The following is a 19,929-nucleotide window of genomic DNA, read 5'->3' as shown; positions in this document are numbered from 1 at the left end:
TTGAGCCGTACAGGGCGGGACAGAAGGGGTACCGGTCCTCTGGAAATCGCAAAAGGAGGGGTCGCAGGGGGTTCCATAAGTCTGTGTCGAACCCGGTTGTCCCTTCGGTGATGCCCACCTCCGGTCCCCCGCCGCCCACCCCGGTCCGTGATGAAGTTGAATACGAGGCCCAGGAGATCCTGGATTCTCGCCGGGCTACAGGAACCTTACAATATTTGGGGGCCAGGAAGAGTTTTTTGGAGTATGATAGCTCAGATGACAGTGATTTTAAAGTTGGAGATGCCTCAGATTTTGAAGGCAGCGTCATTGGTGGCGAGGATGGGTCAAAAGACAGTGGTGAATGGTTGGACATTGACTCGGAAGACGACCGGAAACATGACGATATGTCAACGGTTGGCCCTGAAGGAAATGGGGCAGCCACAGACTACCGAAGTCATGGACCTGAGGATCAGCCCATGGTGACCGCTCAGGAGGGTCACATTCTCGGGTTGGTACAGCGTTTTCACAGCCATCTCCTGGATAAGCCCGGTCGAGTTTCCGGGGGCCCGGAGGTCCCCCGTCAGAGGGGGGGTAATGTTACCATACAGCGCGGCACGGGGTCCCGCGGTCGGCGCGCGTCGCTCCGGCGTCGGCTCCAGCAGCCTGGAGCCCTGTGTCGAGGTTATCCCAGCAGCTTGGGACGGCCGGTGGGCGGTGGCGTGGGCGTGTCCGCCCATAGGGTGCCGCCCGCACTCCTCCATTCTTCTAATACAGCAGTGGGTGGAGTTGCCTCCTCCCACTCTCCGCCCCGGGGCGGAAGCTTGTGGTTAAAAGACTGGCAGTGATGTGAGCTCACTGCCAGTTATTGGTTCTGCTTTCATCTAGTCAGTCTGTCTGCAGTTTACCTCAGCCAGTCCCTAGTTGTCTGTCAGCCCTGCTATCCTTCTCAGCCTGTTCCTGTTGGTCCTGTTAGCCTCTAGTTTGGTCTGTTCCAGTCAGCACTAGTTGCTGTTCAGGTCCGGTCTATCTGCCTGTGAGCTCCATCTCCAGCCCTGCTTGTACTTGTAAGTTCTGTTGGTTTGTTCCACCTGCCTCTTCTGTCGGCACTCTGTCCCCCGTTAGTGAGTTTCCATCAGGGTAGTTGCCAGGTCCCTAGCCAGAGCAGGGACCGCCGCCCAGTTGTCCGCCTGGGGTTAGCCAGGACCGAGGCAAGTAGGCAGGGACAGTGGGGTGTGGGAAGATCAGGGCACCCCACCTGCGCTCGGCGGGGCAGAGTGCCGTAACAATAGTGTTACGTGTGCTGCTGGGATCTGTGGTACTATGTACTCCTAGCAGCACACCTCACAGGTGGTTGAGGGTTAATTGAGCTGGCTGGGTGTGGTACTTCCTGCTAGCCAATCTCCTGGGTCTGTGCTCACATATAAACCCAGCTCCTGGTCAGTCTGGCTGGACCCTAGGGTGAGCACTCATGTTTGGTTCTGTGTCCTGTAACTTGTTATCTGTCATGTTCAGCTTGTTTCCCACTCTGATCTGTGTTTGCAAGTAAGTCTATTGTGTGGCTCTGCTTCCCCAAGATTGTCTGGACACCTGTAGTCCTAGTCTGCAGTACATGCAGCCCCCTTTTCCTTCCCCCTGTACAGGTGCAGCCTCCAGAGGTCTTATGTCTTACTCTGGGTGTCAGTTGGTGTAACTGGACACTCCCTTATGTCAGCTTGTGTAGTTGACTGTCTATTCCCCCCAGTATGAGGACACATAGACTTGCGGTGAGTCCCTTCTGTGCGTGTGATCTGAGTGGAGTCTGTCTTGCTGTGTGCCCTGTACTCTGTCCTGTTCCTGATGCAGCTGGCTGTGTGTCCAGTGCTCTGTTCTGTCCTGTTGCAAGCTTTGTTGAGATTTTTGTCTTGCTGGTTCATATCCGTTTGTACGTTTAAATTCTGTCAGTTTCTTGTCAGTTTGCTGTGTGACCTGCTATCTGTGTCCTGTCCTGTTGCAGCGTTCTGTGTGAACTCTGTCCGGTTCTGCTGGACTCCTGGTTAGTGTAGGGACTAGCGGTATAACCAGGAGCCGTGAAGTGGCCCGCTAGCTTTCAACATCTTGTATAACATGTCAACCAATACCTGGTATTTACGTTCAACTTATCTGTTTCTAGTGGTTGCATGTTGTGTGCTGTGTATCCTGTTCTGTCTTTGTCATGTGGCATGTGTATGTCTCCTATTCTGTGGCGTGGCTCCTAGGTTCAGCTAGGGCCCAGATCTGAAGACCGCTGGGCTGCCCTTATTGGGGCAATGTTCCCCGCTTAGGTAGGGCTATGCCATCCTCCCCTGTAGCACAGGGACAGTTTGCTTGAAACCTGTGTGATCCCATGTGACCCTGGTGCTACCTGTGTGTGTCCATCCCATCCATTACATTTCCCTTTTTGGGTGCAATCGTGTGGGCTCCCGTGCTTAGGTTGCCCACACGATCGTAACAGATAGCTTACAAGGCGGGAGAAAACCACGCATTCCAATAGTTTGGAGATGTAGGGGAGATTAAAAATGGGTCGGTAGTTGGCAGCATCAGTCGCGTCAAGAGTCAGCCTCTTTAGCAGTGGCAATATGATGGTGTGTTTGAAAGAAGAGGGGAAAATGCCAGAGGTCAGAGAGAGGTTGAAAATAGAGGTGAGATGGGAGATAACCACTGGGGAGAGGGAGCGGAGGAGGTGTGAGTGGAGAGGGTCGCTAGCACAGGTGGTGGGACGAGCAGAGGAGAGCAATTTGGAGACTTCTTCCTCTGTTGTTGGTCTGAGTACAGACAGTGAGCAGGAGCTATATGCAGTACTGACGAGACTAGAGTTGTGGCTAGTCTGAGGTTGGGAAGTTATTTCTTAGGTAGAGGTAGATTCTCCTCGGTATATACACACAGAGCTGAGGTAGATTCTCCTCAGTACACAAATCATTTCCCGGCTATATGGTTTCTGAGAAAAAAAACTCTCTCATGTATCACAGATTTTCGTCCATTTTTAACGCTTAGAATTGGATATTGAAGTTGTGACCACTTTACTTTTCCTACTTAGGACATAAAGAATGGTCGTGGCAAATTTCACATTTGTGCGGTATAGATGTGTGTTATTAGTTACATTACTAAGGGGTCACTTACTTTCCTCCTGTACTGTGGATGATGGGTGGTACAGCTGTGTGTTATTGGTTACATTACATAGGGGGTCACTTACTTTCCCCCTGCACTGTGGATGATGGGCGGTACAGCTTTGTGTTATTAGTTACATTACATAGGGGGTCACTTACTTTCCTCCTGTACTGTGGATGATGGCCGGTACAGCTGTGTGTTATTAGTTACATTACATAGGGGGTCACTTACTTTCCTCCTGTACTGTGGATGATGGGTGGTACAGCTGTGTGTTATTAGTTACATTACATAGGGGGTCACTTACTTTCCTCCTGTACTGTGAATGATGGGTGGTACAGCTGGGTGTTATTAGTTACATTACATAGGGGGTCACTTACTTTCTTCCTGTACTGTGGATGATGGGCGGTACAGCTGTGTGTTATTAGTTACATTACTAAGGGGTCACTTATTTTCCTCCTGTACTGTGGATGATGGGCGGTACATCTGTGTGTTATTAGTTACATTATATACATTATATAGGGGGTCACTTACCTTCCTGCTGTACTGTGGATGCTGGGTGGCACAGCTGTGTGTTATTAGTTACATTACATAGGGGGTCACTTACTTTCCTCCTGTACTGTGAATGATGGGCGGTACAGCTGTATGTTATTAGTTACATTACATAATTAATTTTGCAGTTTAGGACCTAAAGAATAGCTGTGCCAAATGTCAAGTATGTATGACACCGGAAAGTTAAGGAATTATATTAAAATCTGATTGTTCTCAGCAAGAGAAACCAAGTAATCTTGTAGATATGATATCTTTTAATGGCTAACTAAAGATATGATGTTATAGCAAGCTTTCCAAACCTAGTTAGGGTTCTTCCAGGCATAATTAAATAGAGCCGAAGAGGCATGCATATATATACACACATATATGTGACAAAGCACAGACATGATGTGATTATTTTGCACTTAAAGATGTGAAGGTTTTATGGTATCTGAATTAGTGTTAGCGGGTCACCAGGCCAGAGTGTTATCAGTGCTATAGATGTCTCTATACTTCACAGTCTCGAATGAATCTTCTTGAAAAAGTTAGGCCTCTGTTAAAAGTGACAGAAATTGTTATAAGTTTATACTAACAAATTCTTCTGTGGCTTTGTGATTTGAAATTGCTTTTTAATATAGTGACTCTCATGTGTTCTATGTTGTTTCTGTGACTAGAACAATGCTCAGCCGCAGGTAATTCTGTATTTCTTTCTGTAATTGTGTGGCGATGAGATTTCATCCTCACTCTCAGTTTTTGTCCAGTTTCTCCAACATAAAGCCCCCAACAGGACATTTACTGCACCGGATCAGGTACACAACATTGGACATGGAACATATGAATGTCCCCGGGATCTTCTAGTCCTGCTGTGTGTTGGGGATTTGTATCCTGTCTGCGATCCGTATATGTCAGCAGGTCTTACAGCTCCTTACATTACAGGGATAAGTTCCTTTTTGTGTGTCAGAGGACAATGCACTCCTGATTATAAAGTTCCTCAGACTTAGAGGTTGCCTGTAACACAGAAGAGGAGGGTCCGGGAACATGGTTTTCAGACGGTCATCCTTGTGTTGGTATGATGGAGGTTGTTTGCGGTTTTCCTTAGTACCACTAGCTGTGGATTTTAGGTCACTACTAGACATACATGACCATCTCCTTCCTTCTCTGTGTATTGGAGTAGTTGATTTCTGGGTATCCTGGCGGCTCTGGGGATTCCTGGGTATCCTGGTGGCTCTGGTGATTTCTAGGTATGCTGGTGGCCCTGGTGATTCCTGGGTATCCTGGTGGCTCTGGTGATTTCTAGGTATCCAGGTGGCTCTAGTGATTTCTGGGTATCCTGGTGGCTCTGGTAATTCCTGGGTATCCTGGTGGCTCTGGTGATTCCTGGGTATCCTGGCGGCTCTGGTGATTCCTGGGTATGCTGGTGGCTCTGGTGATTTCTGGGTATCCCGGTGGCTCTGGTGATTCCTGGGTCTCCTGGTAGCTCTGGTGATTTTTGGGTATCCTGATGGCTCTGGTGTTTTGGTCATCAGTTGAGGTGGGATGGTTGCCCTGGTTTATAAATGTCCTTTTAAGACGGTATAGATGTTCCTCTCTGTCTGTTGGGTTGGAGCAGATCCGGTTGTATCTGATGGCCTGGCTGTAGACAATGGACTTTTTGATGTGTTTAGGATAGGAACTGCCCTATCTGAGGTATATGGGTCGATTAGTCGGTTTTTGGTATAAGGATTTGTGTATTGAGTTGTTCGAAATTTTTATGGTAGTGTCCAAAAAATTGATTTCAGTATGTGAGTAGCTTAATGACAGGCTTAACCCCTCAAGTGCCAGGCTATTCTGTACCTTAAGGACCAGACACTTTTTAGGGATTTTACCCAAGTGGTGGTTTAACTGCCCTATTTGTTTTTCCTTGAGCTACAAAAATTTTTTTTGCAGCGTTTTTTCCCCTTGACATATAGGGCTATTTTTTAGTTTCAAAAAGTTTCATTGATTTTTCTCAAATGATTACACTATAGTAACTATAGATATACCCCTCGCCGGGGGAATTTAAGATGAAAATGATAGGGCTATTTTTTAAATATATTTTTCACTGACCTTTTTTTCAGTTTTTTAGTTTTATTGGGGGCAGAAGGCTAAAAAAAGATTTATAGTTATTCTTTTTAAATTGGTATATTTTTGCTAAAATAAAGTATGGAAATGGGTTCCTTATTTTGTTTTGGACGTTTTGATATATTGTGCGCTATGTACTAGGGAAAGGAGAAGGCAGAAGGGGTTACAAATAGGGTTGCCACCCAGCTGGTAAATGACATCATTGAATGGCTGTGATTGGTTAACTCAGCGCCAGCTTTCATTGGCTGACACCAGCACTGGCTAGCCAATCAGAGCATTATCTTTGCTGGAGGCAGGGAATTCAAGTCCCACTTTCAGAAAGAAATGCTATACAGGCACGGAGGACATCGTGGCAGCCTGAGGGAGTGACGGGGACCCGCAAGCGCATCGGAACACCGGCGGTAGGTGAGTATTGGTGTTTGTTTTTTTAGGTGTAGTGTAGTGTAGTTAGGGGTTTTTTTTGTGTACATTTTTTTCCACAATTTTGGGTGGGACGTAGGGGGTGCGTCTTACGGTATAGGAGTTGGGATGAACTATTACTACTGAGGGGGTTACTACTATTGCTTGGGTGGGTTACTACTATTGCTGATGGGGAGGTTACTACTATTGCTAAAAGGGGATTAATATTGCTGGGGGTGTTAATATTGCTGAGGAGGGTTACGAATATTGCGGGATTAATATTATTGTGGTGTTAATATTATTACTGAGGGGCGTTAATATTACTCAAGGGGGTTAATATTATTACTGAGGGGGGTTAATATTGCTGTGGGAGGGTCGCTATTTCTACTGGGGCCACTGTGTCAAGTGATGCAGCAATCACTAGAGGCCACCGGGTGGCGGGAGGTCAAATAATATGCCACAATAAACCACGCCCCCTTTTTTCATGACAAAGGTGGCAACCCTAGTTGCAAACCACTTGTCCGTCCTCCTCTAGGTTATCAGCTGTATCTAACAGCTGACAATCTGTCCTGCTTCTGATTGATTGTAGTAACAGAGGTTTTAATCATCATCTGGGACTGCCGTAAATTTACTGATTAACCAGAGATCTAATAAAAGCCAATTAAGGCAATATGCACTGATCACTGTAGTGTATAACTCCCAGCCTAGCATTAGGTTCCCGCCTTTCTACCAAAGCAGCTCTGAGACGTTGAGGCCCGGACTCCATAAGACCTCTGAAGTATCTGCAGCAGATCGTGTAAAGTCCTGGAAGTTGCAGTCTATATGAATCAAACTTGTTTCTGTCAATTGAATGATCAGGGAGGAGAAGTGATCACCCTCTTCTCTCTGTCCTGTTTTTGCAATGCGGCACATTATCCTGCTGAGGTTGTTGCCATTTCAGATTCCCGCTGCCATGAATTGGGTTCTCGACTGCATAATGTTAGGTAGGTTGTACGTGTCACATTCACATAATGCCAGGATCCAAATACCCAGCAGAACATGTCTTTTTCCCATGCTTGATCCTGGTACCATCCCTCTAAGCTTTTGTAGCTAGTGAGCCAGGAATTTGGGTTCTGGGTGCTGCTCCCTCTGAACCAGGCTACACAGAACTGCATCAAATAAACATTAACATACAGCACCCAAAAGCTGCAAAAAGCCAAATATAAAGATCCCCACCACATCTAGGCAATTAGTTATTAGCTTAGTGAAAGTTACTGTCTGCAGCCCTGCTGGTCTAGGGCAGAAAAAGATTAATATCTGTATGCCTAGTAGTTAAAGGGGTTGTCCCGCGGCAGCAAGTGGGGTTATACACTTCTGTATGGCCATATTAATGCACTTTGTAATGTACATCGTGCATTAATTATGAGCCATACAGAAGTTATTCACTTACCTGCTCCGTTGCTGGCGTCCCCGTCGCCATGGATCCGTCTAATTTCGCTGTCTTCTGGCATTTTTAGACGCGCTTGCGCTGTGCGGTCTTCTTCCTGGTGACTGGGACCGCTCGTGCCGGAGAACTGGTCATCGTAGCTCCGCCCCGTCACGTGTGCCGATTCCAGACAATCAGGAGGCTGGAATCGGCAATGGACCGCACAGAGCCCATGGTGCACCATGGGAAAAGGACCCGCGGTGCATCGTGGGTGAAGATCCCGGCGGCCATCTTGGTGAAGGAAGAAGTAGGAAGAAGGAAGACATCGCAGAGCGGGGATTCGGGTAAGTAATATGTATTTTTTTTTTTAACACATCCATTGGGGTTGTCCTGCGCCGAATGGGGGGCCTATGGAAAAAAACCAAAAACGTTTCGGCGCGAGACAACCCCTTTAATGCTTCGACAGAGCAAATTCACAATTGCTCTAACTGATGATTAAGGGCTTAAGCAGATGGATCACTAGCCAGACTTTTTTCCCTTTGGACTATTCAAACTCCGCGCTATAGCTTGCTAGTTTAAAAAAAATAAAAAAAAGCAGGAAGATAGGTCCTGCCCTATCTTTCCTGCGTGTTGTATTAAAGCCCAAGAATCCTAATAGTTTCATCAATGGTTTCATTTCGCCACGTTATGTGGCTGTGATTTTCACGACTGCATAACAGGACTAAAACACGCCCATCTGGAGAAGCCCTTATGGAAGAGCTCATAGAATCTGCATTGGAAAAGTTTTCTCTGAGTATGAGTAGCTCTTGAGCTGCGCTTCTACACAGCTTAGAAGGATTAATGGAGCCCCTACTTCCAAAGGTACGTTAAGTGACACACCTGGCTCTTCACACATTGAAAAATGTGATTCTTCGGACCAGGCCGTCATCTTCCATTGCTCCTGTTCAGATGCCTTGCTGCTTATTGCAGAAACCTTGGGCAGTGGACAAGGGTCACATGGGCACTATGGCCTGCTGTCAGCCCCATACACGATGAGCTGCAATGCTTGTGTGATCGGATGCCAGCTGGAACGTTATCAGTAATACCCTACAGTTAGAGATGAGCGAACGTACTCATCCGAGCTTGATACTCGTTCGAGTATTAGCGTGTTCGAGATGCTCGTTACTAGAGACGAGCACCACACGATGTTCGAGTTACTTTCACTTTCATCTCTGAGACGTTAGTGCGCTTTTCTGGCCAATAGAAAGACAGGGAAGGCATTACAACTTCCCCCTGCGACGTTCAAGCCCTATACCACCCCCCTGCAGTGAGTGGCTGGCGAGATCAGGTGTCACCCGAGTATATAAATCGGCCCCTCCCGCGGTTCGCCACAGATGCATTCTGACATAGCTCAGGGAAAGTGCTGCTGATGGTGGAGCTGCTATAGGGAGAGCGTTAGGAGTGATTTTAGGCTTCAAGAACCCCAACGGTCCTTCTTAGGGCCACATCTCACCGTGTGCAGTACTGTTGAGGCTGCTTTTTGCAGTGTTGCACATTTTTTATTTTTTTTGTATATCGGCCGTGCAGAGCATTGCGTCCTCAGTCTGCAGTAATTTTACATAGTATAGGGCCAGTAGTGCTGAGGCAGGGACAGTGAAAAAGGTGAAAGACATATACTGTCTATATAGGCAGTGGGCTTTTCCAAAAAAAATTGGGACAAAAAAATCTATTTGGGCTGCCTGTGACCGTCCTGAGTGTACTGCGTCTCTGCTGGGGGTAGTAGTCCTAATTATTACTCAGCCAGCTAACTGTTACAGCAGGCTTGCGCAAAATTCTTTCCTGGCTCTGCTGTGCGTTCCGTAAGCGAAGTCAGCCTCCAACCACAGGCCAATAAGCGGCACATTTAATTACAGCATTCTGTTTCTGCACTACTGGTATTACACCATGCTGAGGGGTAGGGGTAGGCCTAGAGGACGTGGACGCGGGCGAGGACGCGGAGGCCCAAGTCAGGGTGTGGGCACAGGCTGAGCTCCTGATCCAGGTGTATCGCAGCCGACTGCTGCGGGATTAGGAGAAAGGCACGTTTCTGGCGTCCCCACATTCATCTCACAATTAATGGGTCCACGCGGTAGACCTTTATTAGAAAATGAGCAGCGTGAGCAGGTCCTGTCGTGGATGGCAGAAAGTGCATCCAGCAATCTATCGACCACCCAGAGTTCTGCGCCGTCCACTGCTGCAACTCTGAATCCTCTGGCTGCTGCTCCTCCTTCCTCCCAGCCTCCTCACTCCATTACAATGACACATTCTGAGGAGGAGGCAGACTCCCTGGTACTGTTCTCGGGCCCCTGCCCAGAATGGGCAGCAATGGTTCCTCTCCCACCGGAGGAGTTTGTCGTGACCGATGCCCAACCTTTGGAAAGTTCCCGGGGTCCGGGGGATGAGGCTGGGGACTTCCGGCAACTGTCTCAAGAGCTTTCAGTGGGTGAGGAGGACGATGACGATAAGACACAGTTGTCTATCACTCAGGTAGTAGTAATTGGAGTAAGTCCGAGGGAGGAGCGCACAGAGGATTCGGAGGAAGAGCAGCAGGACGATGAGGTGACTGACCCCACCTGGTTTGCTAAGCCTACTGAGGACAGGTCTTCAGAGGGGGAGGCAAGTGCAGCAGCAGGGCAGGTTGGAAGAGCCAGTGTGGTGGCCAGGGGTAGAGGCAGGGCCAGACCGAATAATCCACCAACTGTTTCCCAAAGCGCCCCCTCGCACCATGCCACCCTGCAGAGGCCGAGGTGCTCAAAGGTCTGGCAGTTTTTCACTGAGAGTGCAGACGACCAACGAACAGTGGTGTGCAACCTTTGTCGCGCCAAGATCAGCCAGGGAGCCACCACCACCAGCCTCACCACCACCAGCATGCGCAGGCATATGATGGCCAAGCACGCCACAAGGTGGGACGAAGGCCGTTCACCGCCTCCGGTTTGCACCACTGCCTCTCCCCCTGTGCCCCAACCTGCCACTGAGATCCAACCCCCCTCTCAGGACACAGGCACTACCGTCTCCTGGCCTGCACCCACACCCTCACCTCCGCTGTCCTCGGCCCCATCCACCAATGTCTCTCAGCGCACCGTCCAGCCGTCGCCAGCGCAAGTGTTTGAACGCAAGCGCAAGTACGCCGCCATGCACCCGCACGCTCAAGCGTTAAACGTGCGCATAGCCAAATTGATCAGCCTGGAGATCAAAAGCATGATGGCGGCGGCGGCCCTGCGCTACTTGCTTCCCAGTCGCCACTACTTTTCCCGATGTGCCGTCCCAGCCCTGCACGACCACGTCTCCCGCAACATTGTTCCCGTCCTCACCAACGCGGTTACTGCCAAGGTCCACTTAACAACGGACACGTGGACAAGCACAGGCGGGCAGGGCCACTATATCTCCCTGACGGCACATTGGGTGAATTTAGTGGAGGCTGGGACAGAGTCAGAGCCTGGGACCGCTCACGTCCTACCCACCCCCAGAATTGCGGGCCCCAGCTCGGTGGTGGTATCTGCGGCGGTGTATGCTTCCTCCACTAAACCACCCTCCTCCTCCTATGCAACCTCTGTCTCGCAATCAAGATGTGTCAGCAGCAGCACGTCGCCAGCAGTCAGTGTCGCGCGGCGTGGCAGCACAGCGGTGGGCAAGCGTCAGCAGGCCGTGCTGAAACTACTCAGCTTAGGAGAGAAGAGGCACACGGCCCACGAACTGCTGCAGGGTCTGACAGAGCAGACCGACCGCTGGCTTGCGCCGCTCAGCCTCCAACCGGGCATGGTCGTGTGTGACAACGGCCGTAACCTAGTGGCGGCTCTGCAGCTCGGCAGCCTCACGCACGTGCCATGCCTGGCCCACGTCTTTAATTTGGTGGTTCAGCGCTTTCTGAAAAGCTACCCACGCTTGTCAGACCTGCTCGGAAAGGTGCGCCGGCTCTGCGCACATTTCCGCAAGTCCCACACAGACGCTGCCACCCTGCAACATCGGTTTAATCTGCCAGTGCACCGACTGCTGTGCGACGTGCCCACACGGTGGAACTCTACGCTCCACATGTTGGCCAGGCTCTATGAGCAGCGTAGAGCTATAGTGGAATACCAACTCCAACATGGGCGGCGCAGTGGGAGTCAGACTCCTCAATTCTTTACAGAAGAGTGGGCCTGGTTGGCAGACATCTGCCAGGTCCTTGGAAACTTTGAGGAGTCTACCCAGATGGTGAGCGGCGATGCTGCAATCATTAGCGTCACCATTCCTCTGCTATGCCTCTTGAGAAGTTCCCTGCAAAGCATAAAGGCAGACGCTTTGCGCTCGGAAACGGAGGTGGGGGAAGACAGTATGTCGCTGGATAGTCAGAGCACCCTCCTGTCTATATCTCAGCGCGTTGAGGAGGAGGAGGTGGAGGAGCATGAGGGGGAAGAGACAGCTTGGCCCACTGCTGATGGTACCCATGCTGCTTGCCTGTCATCCTTTCAGCGTGTATGGCCTGAGGAGGAGGAGGAGGAGGAGGATCCTGAAAGTGATCTACCTAGTGAGGACAGCCATGTGTTGCGTACAGGTACCCTGGCACACATGGCTGACTTCATGTTAGGATGCCTTTCTCGTGACCCTCGCATTTCACGCATTCTGGCCTCTACAGATTACTGGGTGTACACACTGCTCGACCCACGGTGTAAGGAGAACCTTTCCACTCTCATACCCGAAGAGGAAAGGGGTTCGAGAGTGATGCTATACCACAGGACCCTGGCGGACAAGCTGATGGTAAAATTCCCATCCGACAGCGCTAGTGGCAGAAGGCGCAGCTCCGAGGGCCAGGTAGCAGGGGAGGCGCGGAGATCAGGCAGCATGTACAGCGCAGGCAGGGGAACACTCTCTAAGGCCTTTGACAGCTTTCTGGCTCCCCAGCAAGACTGTGTCACCGCACCCCAGTCAAGGCTGAGTCGGCGGGAGCACTGTAAAAGGATGGTGAGGGAGTACATAGGCGATCGCACGACCGTCCTCCGTGACGCCTCTGCCCCCTACAACTACTGGGTGTCGAAGCTGGACACGTGGCCTGAACTCGCGCTCTATGCCCTGGAGGTGCTTGCTTGTCCTGCGGCTAGCATCTTGTCAGAGAGGGTGTTTAGTGCGGCTGGGGGAATCATCATGGATAAGCGTGCCCGCCTGTCAACCGACAGTGCCAACAGGCTTACACTCATAAAGATGAACAAAGCCTGGATTTCCCCAGACTTCTCTTCACCACCAGCGGACAGCAGCGATACCTAAACAATACGTAGGCTGCACCCGCGGATGGAAGCATCGTTCTCTATCACCATCAAAAACGGGGACCTTTTAGCTTCATCAATCTGTGTATAATATTCATCCTCCTCCTCCTGCTCCTCCTCCTGAAACCTCACGTAATCACGCCGAACGGGCAATTTTTCTTAGGCCCACAAGGCTCAGTCATATAATTTTTGTAAACCATTTTTATACGTTTCAATGCTCATTAAAGCGCTGAAACTTTCACCTCAACCAATTTTTATCTTAACTGGGCTGCCTCCAGACCTAGTTACAAATTAAGCCACATTAACCAAAGCGATTAATGGGTTTCACCTGCCCTCTTGGTTGGGCATGGGCAATTTTTCTGACGTACATTAGTACTGTTGGTACACCAATTTTTTGCGGCCCTCGCCTACAGTGTAATCCAATTAATTTTTTGCCCACCTGCATTAAAGCTGACGTTACATCAGCTGTGCTGGGCACTGCAATGGGATATATTTATGTACCGCCGGTGGCTTCCTGGGAGCCACCCATGCTGTCGGTCCACACAGAGTTGTAACTGCATGTGTCCACTTCTAAAGAACCCCAGTCTGACTGGGGCATGCAGTGTGGGCTGAAGCCCACCTGCATTTAACATGACATTACCTCAGCTGTGATGGGCAATGCAATGGGATATATTTATGTACCGCCGGTGGGTTCCAGGGAGCCACCCATGCTGTCGGTCCACACGGAGTTGTAACTGCATGTGTCCACTTCTAAAGAACCCCAGTCTGACTGGGGCATGCAGTGTGGGCCGAAGCCCACCTGCATTTAACATGACATTACCTCAGCTGTGATGAGCAATGCAATGGGATATATTTATGTACCGCCGGTGGGTTCCAGGGAGCCACCCATGCTGTGGGTCCACAGGGACTTCACAATAGGGAGTTGTACCTGCCTGTGTCTATGAATTAAAAACCCTGGTCAGGTTGGGGCATGCAGTGTGGGCCGAAGCCCACCTGCATTTAATCTGACGTTAGCTCTGCTGTCCAGGGCACTGCAATGGGATACATTTATGTACAGCCGGTGGGTTCCAGGGAGCCACCCATGCTGTGGGTGCACACGGAATTCCCATTGCAGAGTTGTACCTGCCTGTGACTATTTATAAAAATCCCCGGTCTGACTGGGGCATGCAGACACCTTGACAGAATGAATAGTGTGTGGCACATAGGTTCCCCATTGCTATGCCCACGTGTGCAGCTCCAGATGGAGGTGGCACAGGATTGGATTTCTCATTGCTTCTGTACAGCATTGTGGGCTATCGCCCTGCCCCTTTTAAAGAGGATCGCTGCCTAGCCGTGCCAACCCTCTGCAGTGTGTGCCTGCGGTTCCTCCTCATGGCAGACGCACTTATAAATAGACATGAGGGTGGTGTGGCATGAGGGCAGCTGAAGGCTGCGCAGGGACAATTTGGTGTGCGCTGTGGACACTGGGTCGTGCAGGGAGGGGGGGTTGGGCAGCATGTAACCCAGGAGAAGTGGCAGCGGAGTGCCATGCAGACAGTGATTGTGCTTTGTTGGAGGTAGTATGGTGCTTAGCTAAGGTATGCATTGCTAATGAGGGCTTTTCAGAAGTAAAAATTGTTGGGGGGAGGGGCACTCTTGCCGCTATTGTGGCTTAATAGTGGGACCTGTGAACTTGAGATGCAGCCCCTCGCCTGCCCTATCCGTTTCTGTGTCGTTCCCATCACTTTCTTGAATTGCCCAGATTTTCACAAATGGAAACCTTAGCGAGCATCGGCGATATACAAAAATGCTCGGGTCGCTCATTGACTTCAATGGGGTTCGTTATTCGAAACGAACCCTCGAGCATCGCGAAAATTTCGTCCCGAGTAACGAGCACCCGAGCATTTTGGTGCTCGCTCATCTCTACCTACAGTCACTCTTTAGTGGGATCAGAGCAGACGGTCGTCCTTCACTCCACATCAATGACCCCCGGGCACCCATCACTCAGTCACCAGTTGTCCTTCCTTGCACCATCTTTTGTAGTTACTAACTACTACATACCAGGAACATCCCTCAAGAATGACCATTCTAGAGATGCTCTGATCGCTCATCTGCACATCACATTTTAATCCTTGCCACAGTCAATCACATCCTTAGGGCAGTTTCATACGAAGGTATTGGGGAAACACATTTCCATCCGTGAAAATCTTGCCTGTATAATGCAACAAAGCGAAGCCTTTAATTTCAGTTCAGATGAACTTGTTTGTGCCGCGCAAAATCTTTGCTCTATTTTTGTCCGTGTTACTAGAAGTCTATGGCAGCTGAAAAATAGGAAGAGGGAGCGAGTTACCCTGCATACAACGCAGACAGAAAGAAGACAGTTGGCCTAATTTGGTATTTACTTGCCATACTATTCCCCGGGAAGGTTGTAAGACGCGAGCATGTGAACTGGCATTTCGATCGCAAAAATAACCAAATTATCTCCTGAGACAGATGTATCAGCCTATCTAAACGTGCCCTTACACATGTTCATTTTAACTGCTTCCATGTCAATGTCAAGGACTGCCTAGTGACTAACTGCCTGATATATCCCATAATATATACACACACACACACCACATTAAGGCGGTTTCAGACATCCGTTTGCGCAACTATGCACGCTGGTGCCATAGCACAGGACATTGGAGAAAATAGTGGGGAGATAGCTCTTGCCCGAACTCTCTCGCACGTAGTATTCACTATAGGGCAACTCCTATCTTTTCTTGACCATAAAATTGACAGGCGAGAATCCCGATAGTGAAAACGAAATCAATGAAATTAATTGAAATCAGTGGTTTAATTTTGTCCCTTTATGAAGCCAGGATTATCACAGCCGCCTAACAGGTCAAAAACATGTTTGTCTGTTTAAGTGCTTAAAGAGACGAACGTATTCAAGGAGGTATTTCTGTATGTGAAAATCTCGCCTGTATAACGAGACAAAGCAAAGACATTGATTTCATAGGATTCATTCAGACGAACGTGATTCTGGCACGCAAAATCCTCATACAAGAAAACATAGGACTTGCCCTCTCTTTGTCAGTGTTGCGAAGAAAGTTGCCATAGCTGTTCCCATGGAATAGAATGGAAATAAAATACAAAATTAGGGCGACTTTTCTTTTTTCCCCCTCCATTTTTTAAAGCTGCTATAGACTTCTTTCTGGGAGACGGGGTGACCAAAAAAGCGCAGTTCTAGAGTTGTGTTTTTTTTCTAATAAAGTTCACCATACTGGAAAAATAATGCATTACTTTAATAAATGGGACATTTATTTACACCTCAATAACAAATATGTTCTTGTATTTTTTCTTTTAATTTTTTTCATTAAAATATGGAAAAGGGGGTGTGGTTGAAACTTCTATTACCTTTTATTTTTTAAATAATTACTACTGCTTGTTTTTAGTCAATTTAAAAATTTCTTTTATACCTGCCGTGTATGAAGCGCAATCGGCAGACAATGCTGCTTCATTCAAACCTTATGTGCCCAGGACATGAGTGTGTGAAGGGGTTAAAGTTATTTTGACAGGTTCTGATATATCTCCCCTTTATACTTGTAGAACAACACCCTGAATACTGCACACATTTCACTAATACACCCCATATACAATAAATCCAGTATATTCTAGATATTTATTCACACACCATATCTATATATATAAAATTGAATGTATGCGTGTCTGTCTGCGTGTCTGTCTGTCTGTGTGCGTGTCTGTCTGTCCTTTATGTGCTACTACACCATTCACCCGATCGCCATGAAACTTTGGGAAGTTGTTGAGTACACTCCTGGGAAGATTATAGGCATAGTACAAATATTCTATGATAAATGGCGCGTGCGCGAGCGTCGTCGACAGTTACGACCCCCCCACGTAGATTGTTCAATTTCCATCATTGCCACTAATTCTCTCACTTCCCGATGTTGTAGAAACATGAAATTTGGCACGAGCATTGATTGTCATAAATAGGAAAAGGTAATGGGTCCCAACTCGATTATTCAATTCTAAGCGCCAAAGAATTAGTGTCCAAATTTTACGTACGGAATCTAATTTTCTCGCTTCCCAATGTCATGGAAACTTGAAATTTGGCACGAGCATTGATTCTGTCATAAATAGGAAAAGTTAATGGGTCCCAACTCGATTATTCAATTGTAGCGCCAAAGAATTAGCGTCCAAATTTTACTTACGGAATGTAATTTCCTCGCTTCCCAATGTCATAGAAACTTGAAATTTGGCACGAGCATTGATTATGTCAAAAATAGGAAAAGGTAATGGGTCCCAACTCGATTATTCAATTCTATGCGCCAAAGAATTAGCGGCCAAAATTTACGTACGGAATGTAATTTTCTCACATAGAAACTTGAAATTTGGCACGGGCATTAAATATGTCATAAATAGAAAACGCTAAAGGGTTCCAACTCGATTATTCAATTCTATGCGCCAAAGAATTAGCGTCCAAATTTTACATACGGAATCTAATTTTCTCACATAGAAACTTGAAATTTGGCACGGGCATTGAATATGTCATAAATAGGAAAAGCTAATGGGTCCCAACTCGATTATTCAATTCTATGCGCAAAAGAATTAGCGTCCAAATTTTACGTACGGAATGTAATTTTCGCACATAGAAACTTGAAATTTGGCACGGGCATTGATTATGTCATAAATAGGAAAAGCTAATGGGTCCCAACTCGATTATTCGATTCTATGCGCAGAAGAATTAGCGTCCAAATTTTACGTACGGAATGTAAGTTTCGCACATAGAAACTTGAAATTTGGCACGGGCATTAAATATGTCATAAATAGGAAAAGCTTATGGGTCCCAACTCCATTATTCAATTCTATGCGCAAAAGAATTAGCGTCCAAATTTTACGTACGGAATGTAATTTTCTCACATAGAAACTTGAAATTTGGCACGGGCATTGATTATGTCATAAATAGGAAAAGTTAATGGGTCCCAACTCAATTATTCAATTCTAAGCGCAAAAGAATTAGCGTCCAAATTTTACGTACGGAATGTAATTTTCTCACATAGAAACTTGAAATTTGGCACGGGCATTGATTATGTCATAAATAGGAAAAGTTAATGGGTCCCAAGTCGATTATTCAATTCTAAGCGCAAAAGAATTAGCGTCCAAATTTTACGTACAGAATCTAATTCTCTCACTTCCTGATATATATAAATGAATGTATGTCTGTCTGTATGTCCTTTATGCATTACTACACCATTCATCCAATTGCCATAAGACTTTGGGAAGTTGCTGAGTACACTCCTGGGAAGATTATAGGCATAGTACAACTATCCCACGATAGGTGGCGCGCGTGCGAGCATCGTCGACAGTTATGCCCCCCAGACAAAGATCGTTTGATTTCCATCTCAAGCACAAAAGCAAAAGGCATTACGAGCAACGGGAGGCGTGTTCAACTACAAAATGATGCATCCGCCGAACGTATCACAAGACAATTGCTGGATATTGAGAATGCTGAGGTAAAATGAAAGCTGTGCTGTGATTGGCTGCTATTTCTTATACTGCTGAGGTAACATGAAAGCTGTGCTGTGATTGGTTGTTATTTTTTATATTGCTGAGGCAGAATAAAAGTTGCGCTGTGATTGGTTGTTATTTCTCTTACTGCTGAGGTAACATGAAAGTTGCGCTGTGATTGGTTGTTATATATTATACCACTGAGGTAACATGAAAGCTGCGCTGTGATTGGTTGTGTTATCTAGATATATAAAAACTAATGAATGTATGTCTGTCTTCGCAGCAACGCGCGACGGGTACGCTAGTCTATATATATAAAGACGAAAGCCCTCACTGACTCACTGACTGACTGACTGACTCACTGACTGACTGACTCGCCAAAAGTTCTCCAACTTCCCGATGTCGCAAAAAACATGAAATTTGGCACACGCATAGATTATCTCCAAAATAGGAAAAGTAATTGGGTCCCAACTCGATTATTCAATTCTAGCGCAAAAGAATTGGCTTCGAAATTTTACGTACGGAATGTATTTTTCTCACTTGCCGGTGTCATAGAAACGGGAAATTTGGCATGAGCATTGATTATGTCATAAATAGGAAAAGCGAATGGGTCCCAACTCGATTATTCAATTCTAGCACAAAAGAATTGGCGTCGAAATTGTACGTGCGGAATGTAATTTTCTCACTTTCCGGTGTCATAGAAACGGGAAATTTGGCACGAGCATTGATTATGTCATAAGTAGGAAAAGCTAATGGGTCCCAACTCCATTATTCAATTCTATGCGCAAAAGAATTAGCGTCCAAATTTTACGTGCGGAATGTAATTTTTTCACTTTCCGGTGTCATAGAAACAGGAAGTTTGGCACGAGCATTGATTATGTCATAAATAGTAAAAGCTAATGGGTCCCAACCCCATTATTCAATTCTATGCGCAAAAGAATTAGCGTCCAAATTTTACGTACGGAATGTAATTTTCGCACATAGAAACTTGAAATTTGGCACGGGCATTGATTATGTCATAAATAGGAAAAGCTAATGGGTCCCAACTCGATTATTCGATTCTATGCGCAAAAGAATTAGCGTCCAAATTTTACGTACAGAATGAAGCTGGCCTGAATGTGCCTCATTAATCTCATTAAACAGTCAAGCCTCTAGTTTTGTTGTCTTCTACTTTTGCCGGTTTCCAGTTTCGCCATTTTTTCAAAGCAGAATTTCGCCTCTAGTTTTGCTGGCTGCGTCTAGCTTCGGCGGCAGCCGCCGACTTATGTGGCCTTGCTGCTGGCAATGCCCACGGATGCCCCAATCACAGCCACTCATGAATTGCTCCAATCACAGCCATTCATAGATGAATGGCTGTGATTGGAGCATTCAGTGCTGGCCGTGATTGGCTGAGCAGGCTGTCACTCAGCCGACTCAGTCAATCAGAGCACTCACTTGCGGGAGGCGGGGGATTTCAGTCTCTGTCACTAGCAAGATGCTTTGCCGGCTTGACAAGTGCCCAGCAGCCTGAAAAAAACGTCCAGAGAGTGGCCCCTGGGACACCGACGGCACTTGCAAGGTGAGTATTGATTTTTTTTCTCTCAGGTAGTGTAGCTAGGGCGCTTAGCACTGCCAAAAACGCGGTACCAAGTTGTGCCGCGTTTTCGGCAG

Source organism: Eleutherodactylus coqui, chromosome 11 (assembly GCF_035609145.1).
Source record: "Eleutherodactylus coqui strain aEleCoq1 chromosome 11, aEleCoq1.hap1, whole genome shotgun sequence".
In the NCBI taxonomy this organism is placed as follows: domain Eukaryota; kingdom Metazoa; phylum Chordata; class Amphibia; order Anura; family Eleutherodactylidae; genus Eleutherodactylus; species Eleutherodactylus coqui.
Note: the sequence above shows the minus strand (reverse complement) of the source record.